Source organism: Podarcis pityusensis, assembly GCF_964106645.2.
Source record: "Podarcis pityusensis genome assembly, chromosome: 1".
Taxonomy (NCBI): Eukaryota; Metazoa; Chordata; class Lepidosauria; order Squamata; family Lacertidae; genus Podarcis; species Podarcis pityusensis.
Window position 1 is genome coordinate 80,715,374 of NC_138028.1, and position 18,124 is coordinate 80,733,497.

Consider the following 18,124-nt stretch of genomic DNA (forward strand, 5'->3'; position numbering starts at 1 on the left):
TTTCAAAGTGACAGAGGTGCTGAATTCACTGGTTCTGCTTTACAGGATTTCTTTAGGGAGAAGGGGATTAGCCACAGACTGACCGCTCCTTACTCTCCGCAACAGAATGGGGTCGCAGAGAGAAAGAACAGGACGGTGCAGGAAGCTGTGTCTGCGATCTTGTGGGACGCAGGGCTACCCCAGAAGTTTTGGTCGGAGGCCTGGAGATATGTGGTCCATACCGAGAACAGAGTGTACAACTCTAGTGTAGGAAATACACCGTATTTCTTACTTCATGGAAGGCAGCCCAAGGTACACTACCTTCGTGTGTTTGGTTGTGAGGCTTGGGTGCTTATTCCAAAGGCTCTACGCAAGAAAGGTGAGCCAAGGTCTAAAAGGATGATCTTTGTAGGGTATGAGCCTGGCTCAAAGGCCTGGAGGTTTGCGTACCCAAGTGGAGACCAGTCTAGGTTGGTTATCAGCAATAGCGCTGAGTTCTGTGAGCAAGCTGGTTGGAAACGTCTGCACGCTAATCCAGACGTGCTTCCACAGCAGTTCTATGACTCAGACGAGGAGGAGGAGGAACTTGTTGCTGGGGACCACGGTCCAGAGCAACAGAGTCCAAGGCAGGGACAGCTCAGGATCCCTCAGAGGGGGGAACCTAGAACACCTCCTCAGGCAAGTGTCAAGTTTGAGCCAAAGAGTGAGCCTTCTTCACCTGCTGGACCAGCTGTAAGGCCCAAGAGGCGCAGCAGGTCAGAGGGGGAAGACACTGAAGTTGAGGATGATTTAGCTGGACCCAGTGAAGCGGCAGGGTCACCAGGAGTCACACTGAGGAGATCAGCGAGGACAAGGAGGCCTCCTGATCGGTACGGCGCTTCAGGCGTCTGGGTAGGTTCTGCAAGATGTGAACCTGAATCCTTCGAGGATATTCAGAGTTTACCTGAGGAAGAAGCAGGCAAGTGGCACAGGGCAATGGACAAAGAGATGAAGTCCATGAAAGATCTAGGTGTGTTCTCACTCACAGAGTTGCCACCGGGGAAGCAGGCTGTGAGTTCCAGATGGGTTTACCGCTTGAAACCCACTGACGCTGGAGAGCCGCAGTGTAAAGCCAGATTAGTTGCTCGAGGATTTACTCAGAGGAAGGGAATACACTTCACGGAGGTGTATTCGCCAACGTCACGAGCAGAGACTCTGAGAACGCTTTTAGCTTGTGCGGCACAGAGAGGCTGGAAGGTAAACCACTTTGATGTGGATGTTGCCTACCTTAACTCAGATCTCCAGGAGGAGCTGTACATGATTCCTCCTCCGGGGTTTGAGAACTCAAGGCAGGATGTTGTGTGGAGATTGCACAAATCCATCTATGGATTACGTCAATCTGCTAGAAACTGGAACATGTGCCTGAATGAAGCTTTGGAGAAGCTAGGTTTCAGGAAGAGTCTTGCTGATAGTTGCCTGTTCCTTAGAGGATCAGGAGACTCACAGGAGCTGGTGCTGATTTGGGTTGATGACGTGCTTTTCGTCTCAGAAACAGATGAACAGGCGGAGAAGTTTGCCAAAGAGCTAGGTAAACGATTCAAGCTTAAACAGCTTGGTGCTGTCAAAACCTATCTAGGTGTCAATGTTGAGCGTGCACAGGATGGAAGTTTTTTGCTCAGCCAGAGAGGTAAAATTGAGCAACTGCTTCAGAAAATGAGGATGAGTGATTGTGCAGGAGTGAGAAGTCCTATGGAGACTAGTTTTGTGAAGGACAGCCAGCAAGCAGAACGCGCTGCGTTCGAAAATACTGAAGTGTTTCAATCAGCCCTAGGGAGTTTGTTGTACTTGTCCCAGTGGAGCAGACCTGATATAGCGTTTGCTGTCAATCTGCTCAGCAGGGAAGCATCAAACCCTAGTGTGCAAGCCTGGAATGGTGTCAAGAGAGTTCTGAGGTATTTGCAGGAGACCAAAGATTTTTGTCTTAGGTTGCCAGCACAAGGAGAAGTGAAACTGACTTGCTTTGTGGACTCGGATTGGGCTAATCTTGAGGATCGCAAGTCTGTGTCTGGCCTAGTGGTGAAGTTTGGGAACTCAGTAGTTGGATGGAGGTCCAAGAAGCAAAGTCTGATAGCACTCTCATCCACTGAGGCTGAGTTTAGTGCTCTTTCAGAGATGTGCAGAGAAGTAGAGTTCTATGCTTGCTTGGTGCAGGAACTCTGCGAAGTGGATTGTCTGCCGATACGTGTTTTCGAGGACAATCAACCATGCCTGCGTTTGGCAGAGTCAGATCAGTTCAAGGCCAGAACTAAACACCTAGACATTCGTTTTCGGAATGTGTGCCAGAGTGTTCAGGAGGGATTAGTTGCGCTGAAATACTGTCCCTCTGCCAAGAACCTAGCTGATGGGTTCACGAAACCACTCACCTTCCAAAGACATGGAGAGTTTTGTGAAGGTCTGGGTTTGGGACGACCAAGGGTCGATTCTCCCCTCAGGCGCGAGACAAGAGGGGGTGTTGGGTGTAGTGAAGGGTTAACCTTCTGTGTCTCGAGGCTGAGAGGAGGCGCTTACAAGGGAAGTAAGCCAGGATGTGACGAAAGCAGCTTGGAATGCTGTGAGCTGAGTGAAAAGTGAAAGCAGCTTTGCTACGCAGCTGCAAGCTGAGAGAGAGTCGCAAAATGCAGCTCGAGTCAGATGGATTGTAAATATGCTATTTTTGAGCAAATAAAGTGCTACTAGAAAAGAAGAAACGTGTGGGACTTCCTTTACTGCCCTTTTGACACGGACGCTGTGCAATTCTGCTAATTGCTTTACGACCTGCAGAGCCACAGGGAAGTGTGCCGGACACCAAGAGTAAAGCAATAAATCTATCCTAACATAAGATACCAACGATAGACCATCTTCATAACATTCTCTTTTAAGGCAGAACAAGCGGTGAATTTTATACTCTCATTCCAGAGTTTGGCCCATACATCATAGTCTATGTTGTGTCCTAGATCAATAGCCCATTTTATCATAGCCTCTTTTATAAGTTCGTATTTGTATTCCATTCTAATAGGAGATTATACATTTTTGAAAGTAGTTTAGACTTACTTTCTATAATGTCTATTTGAAATTTCGATTTTTTGTCTTCAAATCCTAATTTTTTGTCCTCTTTAAAAACATCATTGACTTGATGGTATTGCAACCATCCTGTCAATTTTCCAGCAATACAATCATGAAATTGAATTGAGGTTGGAAAATAACAAATGTTATTTTAAATATCTTTTTCAATACATTATATATCATTTCCCAATAAGCTTTAACCTTACTACAAGATCACCACATATGATAAAAAGAACCTTCTTTTTCTTTACATTTCCAACACTTATTTGATTTGGATTTATACATTTTTGCCTTTTTACTCAATGTTAGGTACTGTAATGAGTATGGGTTGCTCGTGCGTAAGTTGCCGCCTCTCCTGGCTATGTTGCCTTGTTAAACCTTTCTGTCTGGACAGCCCTTCACTTCGTGGCTGCCTCAGTCGCTAGCAGAATCCGTCAGTGGACGTTTCTTAAACCTTTTCCAACATAAAAGTTGTTTGACACCAAGTCTCCTCCTACTCTCCCTGCGTGGAAGTCTTCTGCGCAGGGAGGGCGTGGGTAGCGGAGGACCCGTGCTCTCCCCGCTGGTGTCCGGTGAAGAGTCCTGGAGCCCTCTCGCCGATTCCCCCATCTGCCCCCCTTTATCCCTGGTGTTGCGCTGATTTGCTTCCCCATCTGTTGAGCTGCCTCTCTCCCTGCTGGGCCCCTCTCCAGCATCATTTGAGAGCCTTCCCTCCGCCTCTAGCTCCGATGTCAGTTCCCTGACAGGTACCATCAATATAACATTTTCATACAATAGCATGCTGTGAATTTTATATCCATATGCCACAATCATTCCCATGCTTCCATATCTATAGTATAGCAAATATCTATTGCCCAATGTATCACTGAGGATTTTACTTGCTCATCCTTTGTCTCCCATTCTAATAGTACCTTAGACATTTTAGACAGCACTTTTACATTGCATTCCAACAGATTTCTCTCCAATTGTGATGTTTGTTTCCCAAACTCTCATATTCTATCTCTCTTAAATATTTCATTCAAATGGTGATATTGTATCCATGTTGTTAATTTTCCTGATAAATCCTTAATTTCTTTTCATTGATACTCCCCCACTCTTGTTTTAATAAATTTCTATAAGTGGTTCAACTTTCTATCATATTCTTCTTCTTTATCTCTATGGCTTCCAATGGTGAGAGTCAAAGTGGTGTTTTGGCCTCTAATAGATTTTTGTATTTATCCCATACTCTATACAGATTTTTCCTAATTATATGATTTGTAAATCCTTTATGTACTTTCACCTTTTCATGCCATAAATAAGCATGCCAACCGAAAATATTATAATGACCTTCTAAATCAAAAATATGTGAATTCTCCAATGTCATCCATTCCTTCAACCAACAAAGACCAGGTGCTTCATAATATAATCTTATATCTGGCAGGGAGAAACCTTCTGTCTCTTTTGCATCTATCAGTATTTAATATTTTATTCTCATTTCCCCCCCTTGCCAAATGTATTTAGAAATATCTTTTTGCCATGCATTGAAAGAATCTGTCTTGTCAATCACCAGAACTGACGGAAACAAAAATAACATTCTAGGTAATACATTAATTTTTGTAGTCAACACTCTACCTAACAGTGAAAGATGCATTCTTTTCCAAATTTCCTTTAATATCTTCCCAGGTTTTTTAATAATTATCTTTACACAGATTTATATTAGTTGCTGTTAACCATTCACTTAAATACTTAAGCTTCCTTTCAATCTTCACAGGGCATAGCTATCTCATGGTAACTGCCTCCTCTAGAAACTGGCATTGTCGCAAGATCCCGGTTTTTTAAAGCAGGCTTTAACTTGCAGGAATGTGTTAACTACCCACCCATGCCAGGTAAAGTGTATTTATCATAGAGTTAGGCGATTACATCACTGCATTCTATAATGCATCAATCTGTGCCTCCCTCAGCTTTCTCTGGTTTTATCAACAGGGTTGCAAAAGGCAGCGTTCCCATAAAAATTGCTTCATTGCCTCACTGCGCTGTTTCTCATCATGGACTGACCCAGTAATGGAAAACAAAACGCTTGTGAGTTTCCCTCATTCCAAACTGCAACCAGCTTTTCAGTTGCAGTTGTAATCCAAGAGCCTTAAAAATATCCCTTCCTCACTTAAATAAATGAATAAATATAAAATTCTCAATGGCACCTTTTTAGAATTCTTGCATTGCTACTTGGGAATTGTAGATTTGGGGTAGGGAAGGAAGCAGATTGCCCAGGCAGCTGTGGCACATTCTGCTGCCCTTCACATGGCACTGTGAACCACCATACGTACCGGTACCTTGAACTACAGTGGGTCTGCGGTACTGGTTTTTCCTCCAAATGGTGGAACCCACAAGGATTTTGTTTTCCCAACAGCCAGACTTGCAGTTTGCCTTTGTAAAGGCCATATCCTCGTGATGGAGATGGAGAGAGTGTGCAATGTTTCGTTTTGTTTTTCTCACTTGGCCAGTTTCAGCCAAACTAATTGCTAGGAGCCGATGTGTAGTTCTGTAAATCATTTTAGTCAGTTAAATTTAAGAAGAATTTTTGTGCTTCCCATTTTCCTTTGAAAATGGAAGGTTGCTTTATTTTAAACGCTATGTCATAAAAGGTAGTTGGGGGTGGGGATCATTTAGATCAAAGGGAATGCTGGTTGACCCCATAAAATGTCATTTGAGTTCATTTCATTATTTGAAGCTCCTGGAAGTTGTAACTCACCCACAACACATGCACCCAGCGTTGCATCCAACACCATTCAAACCAGATCCATTTGCACAACAGGAATTTTCCTCCTCTTCTTTCCAAATGCACCCCTGAAATCTACTCTGAAGGGTCCCCAAACCCTCTGGAGCAGATTTAATAGGTGCAGGGAGGCTGCAAGGGAAGGAGAGGAAGGAGAGGTTCCGTTGCACAAGCAGGTATTTGTGCAATCCACACCACAACACGTAACTTTATCTTCCCTTATATAAAAAAATCCTACATGCCCATACACATGCCTACAAATTGCAACTTATATGAATCACTCAGAAGGTGTTATAACAAATCCTTCTTTTATTCTGCCTCCGTTTCAACTCACCAGGTGTAGCAGGCAAGGGCAGTTCTATTATGAAACTAACATAGCTTAAGCTGCAGGGCCCCAATCCCGCAGGGGCCCCAGAAGTGACTTTAGTCCAGATGGCTTCAAATTTTGGGGTCTACAAGACCCAATTTGAATTGCATGACTCAAATGGATTGATTTTTGTTGTATGTATGTATTTTATCCTAAAATTTGAGAGTCAGTAGCACAGATGTTGCAAAGGTGTGGTGATCTGTTGTGGAACAACCCCGTTGAAGAAGAAAACAGAGGTTACCCAGACCTCTTGCTGGTTACAGAGGGGGCCCCATGATAGTTCAAGCTTCAGGGCCCCTGAAATGGAGGTCCACCCCTGCTGCTCCCAGCCAGTGTGGCCTTTGACCACAAAGAGATGGATGACACCCAGCACCTCCTCAGTTATATGCTGACTTCTGTGGGCCCTACAGTGAGGGTGTGTGGCAGGGGCAGTGAGGAAAAGGCCGGTCCTGGTCCTGAGAGCAGCGAACTCATCCTTATCACTGTGGCCATCAGAGAGTTCCCTCTTCTGTCCTGGTGGAGTGCGGCCTTGGGTGGGATGCAGTAGGACAGTTCTGGATTATGAAAGCCGACACCATAATTTGTTAGTCTTTACAATGCCCCACAATTCTGTTTTTGCTATAACAGACAACACAGCTTTCCCTCTGGAAGCAGCAACAGTAGGTGGTGCTGAACACATGGATCTTTCTCATGAAATCACCCACCACCTCACACATACTCAACAAGACCTAAACACTCAGACCCCAACAGCCTGAGTCTATGTATGAAAGGGAAGAGTTTTAATAAAAGTCACAGTCAGAAGTCTGTTGCATTAAGAATCCCATATAGTTGGCTGTGGTAAACTAGAATAATAGAAACCATATAATAACAACCACAACATGATAACTCCCAGATCACATCTCCTCAACACTTTCTGATACTCATTCAGTGATCCCTTGTGGTATGTTAAGTGGCGCTATGGTCTAAACCACTAAGCCTCTTGGGCTTGCCGATCAGAAGGTCAGCGGTTTGAATTCCCATGACGGGGATGTCCCAGCTCCTGCCAACCTAGCAGTTCGAAAGCACGCCAGTGCAAGTGCAAATAGGTGCCGCTGCAGCGAGAAGGTAAACGGCATTGCCATGCCCTCTGGTTTCCATCACGGTGTCCCGTTGTGGCAGAAGTGGTTTAGTCATGCTGGCCACATGACCCGGAAAGCTGTCTGTGGACAAACGCCGGCTCCCTTGGCCTGAAAGCAAGATGAGCACACCGCAACTCCATAGTTGCCTTTGACTGGACTTAACCATCCAGGGGTCTTTTACCTTTTTTACCTATGTTAAGTCTACCAGAGTTGGCTGAATAATTTTCTTTTTAATTAGCACTTCCAAGCCCAGTCTCATGATTCCTCCAAAGTGAGAAGACTACTGTCAGGAACCAGAGTTAAGCGTAGGTCAGCAATAAAAAACCACTGTGTGAGTGCTTTTTCAAAGCACTATTCAAAGAAACCAAAACAGTGCAGGCAACCCTTCCCAGTAGGTCTTGCCTCAATGAGGCAGATGCAAGGACTGAAGGTCCCTCCCCTCCTATCCAGGGTTTTTTCCAAGCAGTCACAAACTGTATCTGTGCACAACCAATCTCTGTTCTGCTCTTTTCACAACTATGTGTGTTCTATGAGACCAGTGGGGAAGGGAGCTGGTCACAGCAGGAGGGCGAGACTCCCCGGATTCTTCAGCAGCATGTCTCATCTCAACCTCTCGGCCTCCCTCCTCTCCAGCCTCTGCTTCTGTGTCTGTTTCTGGATTGCTCTCTGCCATAGATCTTCCTGCTCACTAAACCCTGTTGCCTCTTCAGCTTCCGACACCTCCTCCTCCCAGTCTGCTCCCTCTGACCACTCATCATCATCCCATCACCAACCCCCCTGGCTCTCAGCCTTCTTCCCCTGGGGGTTCCCCAGCTGGTGCCTCCCACCGTTCCTCTGCATCCCGTCAGTCCATGACAACTACCCTTCTGCCTACCTGCTAAGGGGCTCCAATATCAGCAGCTTTTTCTGTTGGACCAAGCACAATCCTCTACTCTGCAGCCTCAAAGTTAAAAATGGCATATTCTCACCCATGCTTTGTCCTCCACCTCCTACAATTCTGCAACCAAAACGTCTTTACAGACCTTGGTGTGCCTGAAGAAAATAAACTGCTAGCACATTTGAAGAACTGGACAGGGTTCAGTATGGCTTCAAATTGGATTAGGGACTGTGTGTTGAGATTCCCGCATAGCAGGGGGGTTGACTAGATGACCCATGGGTCCCCTTACAACTCTACAGTTCTATGCTCTGTATGCAGGTATGTTAGACGCCCAGAGTGGCCAGGGAAACCCAGCCAGATGGGAAGGGTATAAATATTATTATTGTTGTTGTTGTTGTTATTGTTATTGTTATTGTTGTTGTTGTTGTTGTTGTTGTTGTTGTTATTACCACTACTACTACTATAGAATACAGGTTGAGCTAGTAAACTGTGATAGTTGTTTTTTCTTTGATAGTGAACACTAAATGTCGACTTCCACTTACCCTTATGACTATTTCTCTTGAATAAACATGACTTAATTGGAGACCTGTCTGGCTTAGATTCTTGTTTCCAGAGGCACAACCATGTTAATCAGTTTCAGCAAAATCAGCAAAGCGTCTAATGGCACCTTAGGGATGAATACATTAATCATGTCATCGGTTTCATGGACAATAGATGCAGGGAAAGTTATCCTCAATTGTAGGTTGCTTTTTTTGAGGGCAGGAGTTATAAGCAGTGAAGGGGCCAGCCCAAGGAGGGGAGGCAGTTCAAAATTCTACAAAATGCACGCACACAACCTAGATGTAAAGCTCTCCAGTTTTCAAGCAGTTTAAAAGAAGAAAAGAGTTATGTCATCTAAGATCTAAGGTGGACATGAGATAATACAAAGTAGTCTTAAAGCAATGAGTAGAGAGGAAATCTAGGGTTAAAGAAGTTAAGAAGGCAATGAAGAAGACAGTGGGCCCCTGAAGCATGGCGCAAGGCTGCACGTGGGATGATGAAGCTGGAAGAGCTTTCCAAGAAAGTGGGGGCACAGCATAAGATTGCTCCACAGGGGAACAAGGAACCAGCTTCCCCCTCCTGTGGAGCAATCTTGTGTTGTGCTGTGTTGTGACATTCCGGTGGGCGCTCTGTGTTAATCCAGCCAGTGTGGTGACTTGCCCCACCCCAAGGTCTGTACGTGCCACCCGTGACGCAGCGGTAAACCCTCAGACATAGTGGGAAATAGTTTCCCACAGAGATGGAGTGATCTGCAATTACCCTGGGGTGTTGCTGGTTCTTCTGTGCCAGCTTTGTAGTAGTATTGTGAAATTTTGAAACTGAGGTTTGCCTTTTTAAAAATAATATTTTCTTAATGTTGGGTGCCTACCTTGTTGGCCACTTTGTAAAGAATTATTTACTTAAAAAGCGATTTGCCAAAACTGCTGAACGAATGAACGAAGGAACGAACGGCTAAATGGAAACTGGCAGATCCACCCATCCCTTCTCCTCACACTAACATTTTGCGGCAGATCTCACTTGTAATCTTCAATCCCTTCCCAGCTAGGATCTGAAAAATAGACAGCACAGCATCTGTTCTTTTCTTCCAGTTTGATGGATTAGCTTTATTATTAGAAAAAGCGGAGTCTGTCAATGTCCATTTTCCTTTTTTCCACTAGAGGGAGCTCCAGCAACGTTAGTCTTGTGGACATACAAGTTCCTAATGGAACGGACATACCGTGGAACCTCATACAGTGGCACCTCGGGTTGAGAACTTAATTCATTCTGGAGGTCCGTTCTTAACCTGAAGCACCACTTTAGCTAATGGGGCCTCCCGCTGCCACCACGCCACTGACGTATGATTTCTGGTCTCATCCTGAAGCAAAGTTCTTAACCCGAGGTACTATTTCTGGGTTAGCGGAGTCTCTAACCTGAAGCATCTGTAACCTGAAGCATCTGTAACCCAAGGTACCACTGTATTATGTACCACCCTCCTTACGAATGCTTTGGGTTACGAGCTCCACTAACCCGGAAGTAGATGCCCCTTGCTGCGAACTTTGCCCTGGGATGCGAGCAGAAGTTGCGCGCTGGCGGCACGGCAGCAGCAGGAGGCACCATTAGCGAAAGCGCGCATCATGTTACAAGTGCTTATGGCTTAAGAACAGACCACCGGATTGAATTAAATGCGTAACCAGAGGTACCACTGTTCTAGGTGGTGAACTCTCAGAGCCTGGCACAGGAAACATAGTTGGTCTAACTCAGGCATCCCCAAACTTAGTCCTCCAGTTGTTTTGGGACTTCACTTCCCACCATCCCCGACCACTGGTCCTGTTAGCTAGGGATGATGGGAGTTGTAGTCTCAAAACATATGGAGGGCAAGTTTGGGGATGCCTGGTCTAACATTTATCTCACACCTATAGCCATACTACTGAGCCTTAATTTGTTATCTGTGGCCCTCATCACCCAGTTGTATAGGGTGACTTTGGATGATGGGTGGGCAGGTAGTTATTGTTTATCCATATGTTTAGTTGTGTCCAACTCTTCGTGACCCCATGGACCAGAGCACACCAGGCACTCCTGTCTCCCACTGCCTCCCACAGTTTGGTCAAACTCATGTTGGTAACTTCGAGAACACCGTCCAACCATCTCGTCCTCTATCATCCCCTTCTCCTTGTGCCTTCAATCTTTCCCAACATCAGGGTCTTTTCCAGGGAGTCTTAATAGAAATAGAAATAATAGAAATAATAGAAATAATAGAAATAATAGAAATAATAGAAATAATAGAAATAATAGAAATAATAGAAATAATAGAAATAATAGAAATAATAGAAATAGACTTTATTGTCACTGTACCACTTGTTTACAGTGTGATTAAATGACACCCCCCCCATCTCTCAGTCCCTGTTACACTCTGTGTGCTGTCATATGACCACCAACCCTGAACGTCAGCTGCAATGTTGCTGTCTTCCATTCAGCAGCCTCACAGCCCATGGGTAGAAACTGTTCTTTAACCTGTTGGTGTGGCTTATCATCCTTCTATATCTCCTGTCCGAGGGCAGGAGATTAAAAAGGTGCTGGCCAGGGTGTGAGTCATCCCTGAGAATGTTCCTCGCTCTTCTGAGGCAACGGTCTCCTGCGATGATATCTAGGACATCTAGCGGACTCAGGGGACAGCCCATGATATTGTGTGCTGTCTTCACCACCCTCTGGAGGGACTTTCTGTCCACGGCTGTCAACCCAGCGTACCACACCGTAATACAGTATGAGAGAACACTTTCTATCGTGGATCAATGGAAGGAAATCATCAGTTGCTGTCTAACATTGTTTTCGCAAGACCCTAAGGAAATGAAGTCTCTGATGGGCCTTCCTAACCACCTGGGCTGTATTGACCTTTCAAGTAAGGTCTTCACTAAGATGGACTCCCAGGAATTTAAAGGAAGAGACTCTCTCCACACAGCCCCCCGATATACAATGGGGCTAGCTCCCCTCTCTTCCTCTGAAAGTCCAACACCATCTCCTTTGTCTTGCCAATGTTTAGGTGCAGATTGTTCTCTGAGCACCATGTGGATACCTTTTGAACCACCCCCCGTACACAGATTCGTCTCTGCCTGTAATTAAACCCATTATGGTGGTGTCATCAGCAATTTAATAATTGCAGTAGATGGGCCAGATGAAATGCAATCATATGTGTACAACAAGGTCCAGCGCCAAGGGCCTTCTGGCGGTTCCCTCACTGTGAGAAGCAAAGCTAAAGGGAACCAGGCAGAGGGCCTTCTCGGTAGTGGCGCCCGCCCTGTGGAACGCCCTCCCATCAGTTGTCAAAGAGATAAACAACTACCTGACATTTAGAAGACATCTGAAGGCAGCCCTGTTTAGGGAAGTTTTTAATGTGTGACATTTTAATGTATTTTTAATCTTTGTTTGAAGCTGCCCAGAGTGGCTGGGGAAACCCAGCCAGATGGGCGGAGTACAAATAATAAATTATTATTATTATTATTATTATTATTATTATTATTATTATTTATGGACTTAGCAGCATCCCTGTGGAGTGCCAGTGCTGAGCTTCAGGGAGGTAGATGTAACAGGCCTAATCCTCACTATTTGTGTCTGATCTCTCAGAAAGTCTTTAATCCAATCACAGATGTTAGAAGAAAGGTCCAGGTCCCTTAACTTTCTGATGAGAATGTCCGGAAGGATGATATTGAAAGCCGAGCTATAATCAATAAACAGCATTCTGACATAATGCCCTGGTCTCTCCAGATGACTCGCTGCAAGGTGAAAAGCTGTAGCAATGGCATCATCTGTTGACCTATTTCTCCTATAGGCGAACTGGTGTTTATCAAAGTCCAGTGGAAAACATTTCTAAGGTGTTGAAGGACCAATCTCTCCAAGCATTTTATCACTACAATGAAATGAGTCTATAGTCATTTAGGCAGTTAATTGATGTTTTCTTTGGGACTGGGATAATGGTGGCCACTTTCAAACATGATGGAACATAAGCGGTTTGCAGAGAGATGTTAAAAATCCTCGTCAAGACCCCTGCTAATTGATCAATGCCATGAAATGACTCAGTTCCACCCGCAGTCCCAAGAGGATGGAAGTGAATACAATGCAAAGGTTTGATTCCACAAATGGTCACGAGAGGGCACAATTGTATTAAGAAAGGGCTGCAAAGCCCTATTCATTTTTTTAAAAAAGATATTTATTAAGATTTTCAAAATATTACAAAATGAAAAAAGAAAAAAGAAAAATACAAAATAAAAGTAGTTAAAAACAATTCAATCTTTCCATTACTTATCTTTCATTTGCTTGTTTCCCGGACCTCCTCGCACCTCCCTTTTTTGTATTCCAATTCAATTTGTTAGTTCAGCAAATCCTTCCCCTCTTTGTTTATCCTAGTCTTTAATCTTAAAATATTGTAACATTAAATTTTTACCTATTAATAATCCATTTTTCATATTCCCTTATAATTTTACAGCTAAAAACCAGTTAATTTCTATCCAACATCATTCTAATATTCATTAATTTTGCAGTATTTCTATAAATAGTCTTTTCCCATTCTTTCTTTCACCAATTAATCATCCACTTTTACTTTATTTAATCTTATCTCTCTTAAAACTTATATATCTAAGCTTATTCTTAAAACCTTTCCCCTAGGGTCAGAAAAAATTCCATTCCACGATTTCCCCATCTCTCATTAAAAGATAAAAAAACAAAACAAATTATAATATATACATTTTAAATTCCCAATTTTCTTTCACCAACTCCCCTCCCCGGTTTCGGCCCCTAGCGATAGTTCCATCAATCTCGGAAAACCATCAACCCGGAGATCTTAAGTCCGAGGCTCTTAAATCTCTTTCATGTCCCCTCTGCCGGTCTTTTTGGTATTCTTTGGTATTAAAGAACAGATCTCGGTGAAGCTCCAACCCGTCGGTAGTCATATTCCTTCTTAGCAGGTATGCCAGACTTCCGTAGTTAGAAGTAGGGCCTATAGGATATTCCAAATCTTGTTTCACACTCCTTTCAAATCCAAAGGCCCTAAAAACTCCAACCTCCGCCTGACTCAGATTTGTGTCCCAAAAGTCATTTGATCTCCACATAGGGTGATCTCTCCATCTTTCATTTTCCAAACCAAGCCGGGCTTCCATCTCCAAAAACTGGCTCCTCCTAGTTGCCATCATGTAAGGCCTCAAGTTATAGTCCACCATTTGCCTCTGTAGGGTTACGGCTCCCCCTTGCATCACTTTAATCACAACAGATTCCTCCTTCTCAAATTCTTCAATTTGTTCAGTTAGAAAAAATTCTTGTGCCGGATTCTTGTCAACTTCTTTACTAATGCCCACTTTTGTTCCCAAGGTTACAACATTGGTAGCCATAACATTTATCTGGTCTTGCAGCTTTCCCAACAAATAAAATGTTCTATTCAATTGACACTCGACTTCCTTCCGGACCGCCATCCTTAAGAAGTCCAAGGTCAAAACTAGTTTCTCAAAACTTTTATCTTAAGCAATTTCCCAGCTGCATCCTTACGAAAATTTCCCAGAGCTCCCTCTAGAGGGACACAAGTTCCTTTTATCACTCCTTCCAGCACAGTCCCAAAGGTCCCAAACGTAAGGTTGTAACAATTCCTTCCTTCTTTTTAAATACTGAAACGGACAGTAGAAACAAAGTCCTTCTTTTATATCTTGATAGCTAGCTTGTATCTTGACAGCTAACTTGACCGCTGTCAGATTTATCCGTCAACGGGCTCTCACAGACCGCTCCCTGTTTTAGGGAAATGGCGCTTCAGTTCCCAAATTTTAACCCTCACCTGCAGGCTTCCCTGCTTCTAAGAAAATATTGATAGTAGTTTCCATCAGTGGAGTTTAGATCCTTTATGTAAGACTTTCCACGACCTTAGTTAACAAGTTCTTTGCTTCAGTTTATTTACAGAAAGGGGAGGTGGACTTCCTGTTTAGACCTTCCCCGATCAGTGCCAATTTAAAAATACTTTAAAATCCCAATTTCCGTTCTACTCACGGGTTGTTGTTTAAAATCCCATTGTCCACAAGAAAAAGTCAGCGCTCTCCAGCAACGGCTATGCGGCTTCGCTCCGCGAAAAAAGCAGTTGACTCACAGCACCGCGCCACTCACCCCGCTCCGAAGCCCGTAAACAGGTCTCCTTGCGAGTTGGGGGGGCGCAAAGGGTGCCCGCCGAGTCCCACGTTCATAGGCTTCACCCGCCTATGATTTCTGTAGGGTCCCCGCTTCGCCATAGCGGTATAGACCCAATTTCCGCAGAGCTAGTCCCTCCAGATCGGAGGGAGTCCGCCATTAGCTGATGGCGCTAACCCGGAAGTCGTGCAAAGCCCTATTCAATGGAAGTGTTGGATTGCACTATTTCTCCGCACTTCTGAATATCAAATCCAAGTCATAGGCTTCACCTACCTGGTCTCCTCCGTATCTTATCACACACCAATTCCCATCGACTCCAGCCAACACAATCAATGGTCAGGGATGATGGGAACGTCATTGCAAGGATTGTCTGGGAGAACAGGGTCAGGAAAGGGGGCGTTACTGAGATCCATGGGGAAACAAGGGACCAACTTGTTCCTTGCCTGGTCTGTTCTCTCAACTGGCATCCTGTGTGCTTTGTGCTGCAGCAGTTGCTTGACCTGTGGAATATCTGGTTGCAGGGAAGAGTGTTCGTACTGTTTGTAGTGTCGATCAGGAGTGCCAACTTTAATAAAATATTGGGAGGGGCAGGTAAGCCCCCCCCCCCGCTTGCTCCTATGGCTCTTATGCCTCTAGCTTGTTCCCCAGATGTTGCTGAACCACAACTTGCTTTGAACAATTTGCCCAAAACTTTGCTGACAAAATTGCTTGGATCCATTGTGATTTGGACACTATAGTTGACACAGGTCCAGTGAATACAATGCTTGATGTTTTATTTTGTTTTCAGATGAGCTGGAAGCCGCCCAGAGTGGCTGGGGAAATCCAGCCAGATTTGCATGTTATAAATAATAAAATTATTTAAATTATAAATGTTGTTGTTGTTCACCATCAACATCATCATCTTTGGACCCTGCTTGACCAGTGATAATGGACATTTTGCTATTTCTACAGCCTGGGGATGTGGACAGGATCCTTGGAAATGTACCCCATGTGTGATGGATCCTTGTCCTTCATGGCTCACTAAAAAGGCCAGTGGTGGACTACCCTGGTGCCTCCCCCCAAACCTCAGGCTTTATATACATTATTTATACAATGAGTCCCGTCTGATTGGCTGATTCTGCTTCCCTCCTGCAGCCTGATTGGGCTGCTCCTGTAGGCCAATCCGTTGTTGCATTCTAGGATCCTACCTGCCTATTGTTCTAGGATCCAACCTTAGTACATAACAGCAGGGTTCCAGCATCCCTTAAGGAGGCAGTTATAATATGTTTATTGAAAAAGCACCTTGCTGAATCACACCATACTAAATAATCACCGACCAGTTTACAATATCCCATTTCTAGGCAAGGTACAGAATGTGAGGTGGTGTTATGAACTGGCAGGACACCAAGGAAGGGGAAGAGGACCCCGGTGAGGAGTGTAGCCACAATTGGTACGCACCAGTAGACACTGCTGTTGTCCCACCCACTTTTGCCCTGTTCCCACCTAACGGCTGCACATGTCCTTTCCCCAGAAGGCTGCTGAAATATACTCTGAGTCGAGTGTGGATTTCATGCTCTTTATTCAGCTCATAGTAGTGAGGAATAAAAGTTCCCCTAAAATATCTGCTTTATATTCATTATTTACACAATGGGCCGCACGTGATTGGCTAATTCTGGGATTCTCCTGTAGGCCAATCAGGTTGTGGATTCACTTCCACCTGGAGCTGGATTGGGTAGCTCCTGTGGACCAATCATACTGCTGCATTGTTCTAGGACCAATCAGACTGCTGCATTCTGGACCCTATTGTTCTAGGACCAATCAGACTGCTGCCTTTTGGATCCTATTCAACTCAGTACATACCAGCTGCCAATGACAGAAAGTAGCCCTTGAACCTTCTCCATTCTGGCACTTTGGGTGCAGGAGAGTAACCCATGCCTCTCTCCAGTGACGGACAGCGGCTCTCCAGCTCCCTCCTTCCCAGACAAGATGTCTTTCTCAGCCCAGATGCCCAAGGATCCTTCTTTCAGCCTTTAACCATTTGTGGCCTTTTAGATGTGGAAGGGATGTTTTTGATTTATTTCTTTTTCCTCTTGTTCTTCGTATAGTTCTTAAGTCTCTATTGGTTACCCTGGGCAAGATAAAGCGAATAATACATCATCATCATCGATGCTGGTAATTAAAGCATCTTTTCCTTTTTCCCAAAAGAAGGGGAAAACCCCATTTCTGTCTCTTAGATCACTTCTGTCATCTTCAGCAAAGCCCTATCCTTTCATCTTCTGCCTCTAGAGGCAGGAGTTAAACAGGCAAGATTCTGGGCCCAATTATTATAAAGCGGTGGTTGAGATGGTGCAAATGAGTTGCTGGCAACAGTGCGTGTGTTTTTGCTATCATTATAGTGATCAGAGTTTCCCCAGGAAGAGTAAATGCAGATTAAATAAGGAAAAAATATGGGCAGCCATTTTGATGGCAATGGTGTTATGTGTGAAGACTGTCGAAATCATGTGTGCATGGGGGAATCACGATCTCACAATAAACACCTGTTTGGAAGCACCTTCAGTGAACAAAGAAATGGAACACTGGAAACAAGAAGCTGCTACCCACTTGTCAGCTTCGCAACGTGTCAGCCAGCCTGGCCTGCCTTCATTCCAGGCTCCTCCATCAAATAATTCCACAAGCACAAATACCATGGTCCAATTTACAGCTCAGGATTAGGTAAGGCTCAACCCACCCACAGCTTTTAAAGTAATGCTTTCATGCACTGTGCATTCTGCATATCAAGTTGTCATTGATAACCACAGCTCTGCATTATTTAATGCTCCGTTGAACAGTCAGTGTTGCTTAAGGGGAGCAAGCTACACATTATTTCAGAATCAGAGCTCTAGACAAGCCTCTCCATGCCCTACTTACTTGCTTAAAGCCAGAAGTTCCCGTTTTTTTACTTCATGTTGTTTTTCTTCATGGGAAGAAAATAAGCTGCATTTCCAGGAATGTTTGTAATTCCCACGTAGAATTTAAAAGGTAAACAGGTATCTGTGATCCTCTTAAAGCCAATAAAACTACTTTGAATAAATTGTAAACAGAAACTTGTGTCCCAAATTATAATGATTTACAAAGGGGTAGCTATCTTGCAGCAAGATCGGGCCTCTCTTGTACCACATTTAAGATTAGCCCATTCATTATGCCACAAGCTTTTGTGGATTTCATAATGCATCTGATGAAGTGGGTTGGGTTCTTGGAACAAATGCTTCTAGTTTAAGCATGGTCATGATAATATCAAGGTCATATGCTTGATCCCCGTA

The 18,124-nt window shown here is 44.3% G+C and overlaps 1 protein-coding gene and 1 long non-coding RNA gene across 2 annotated transcripts in view; one reads left to right on the top strand and one right to left on the bottom strand.

Annotated features, from left to right (window-relative positions):
• Window positions 1–18,124, top strand: part of LOC308485967 (acyl-CoA (8-3)-desaturase-like) — a 67,694-nt gene that overhangs the window by 27,300 nt on the left and 22,270 nt on the right. The gene's annotated exons all lie outside the window — the stretch shown is intronic.
• LOC308486132 overlaps window positions 15,984–18,124 on the bottom strand; it is a 40,969-nt gene continuing 38,828 nt past the window's right edge. The window contains exon 3 of the long non-coding RNA XR_013990960.1: window positions 15,984–16,953. This is a non-coding gene — a long non-coding RNA (uncharacterized lncRNA). The remainder of the gene's footprint in view (window positions 16,954–18,124) is intronic.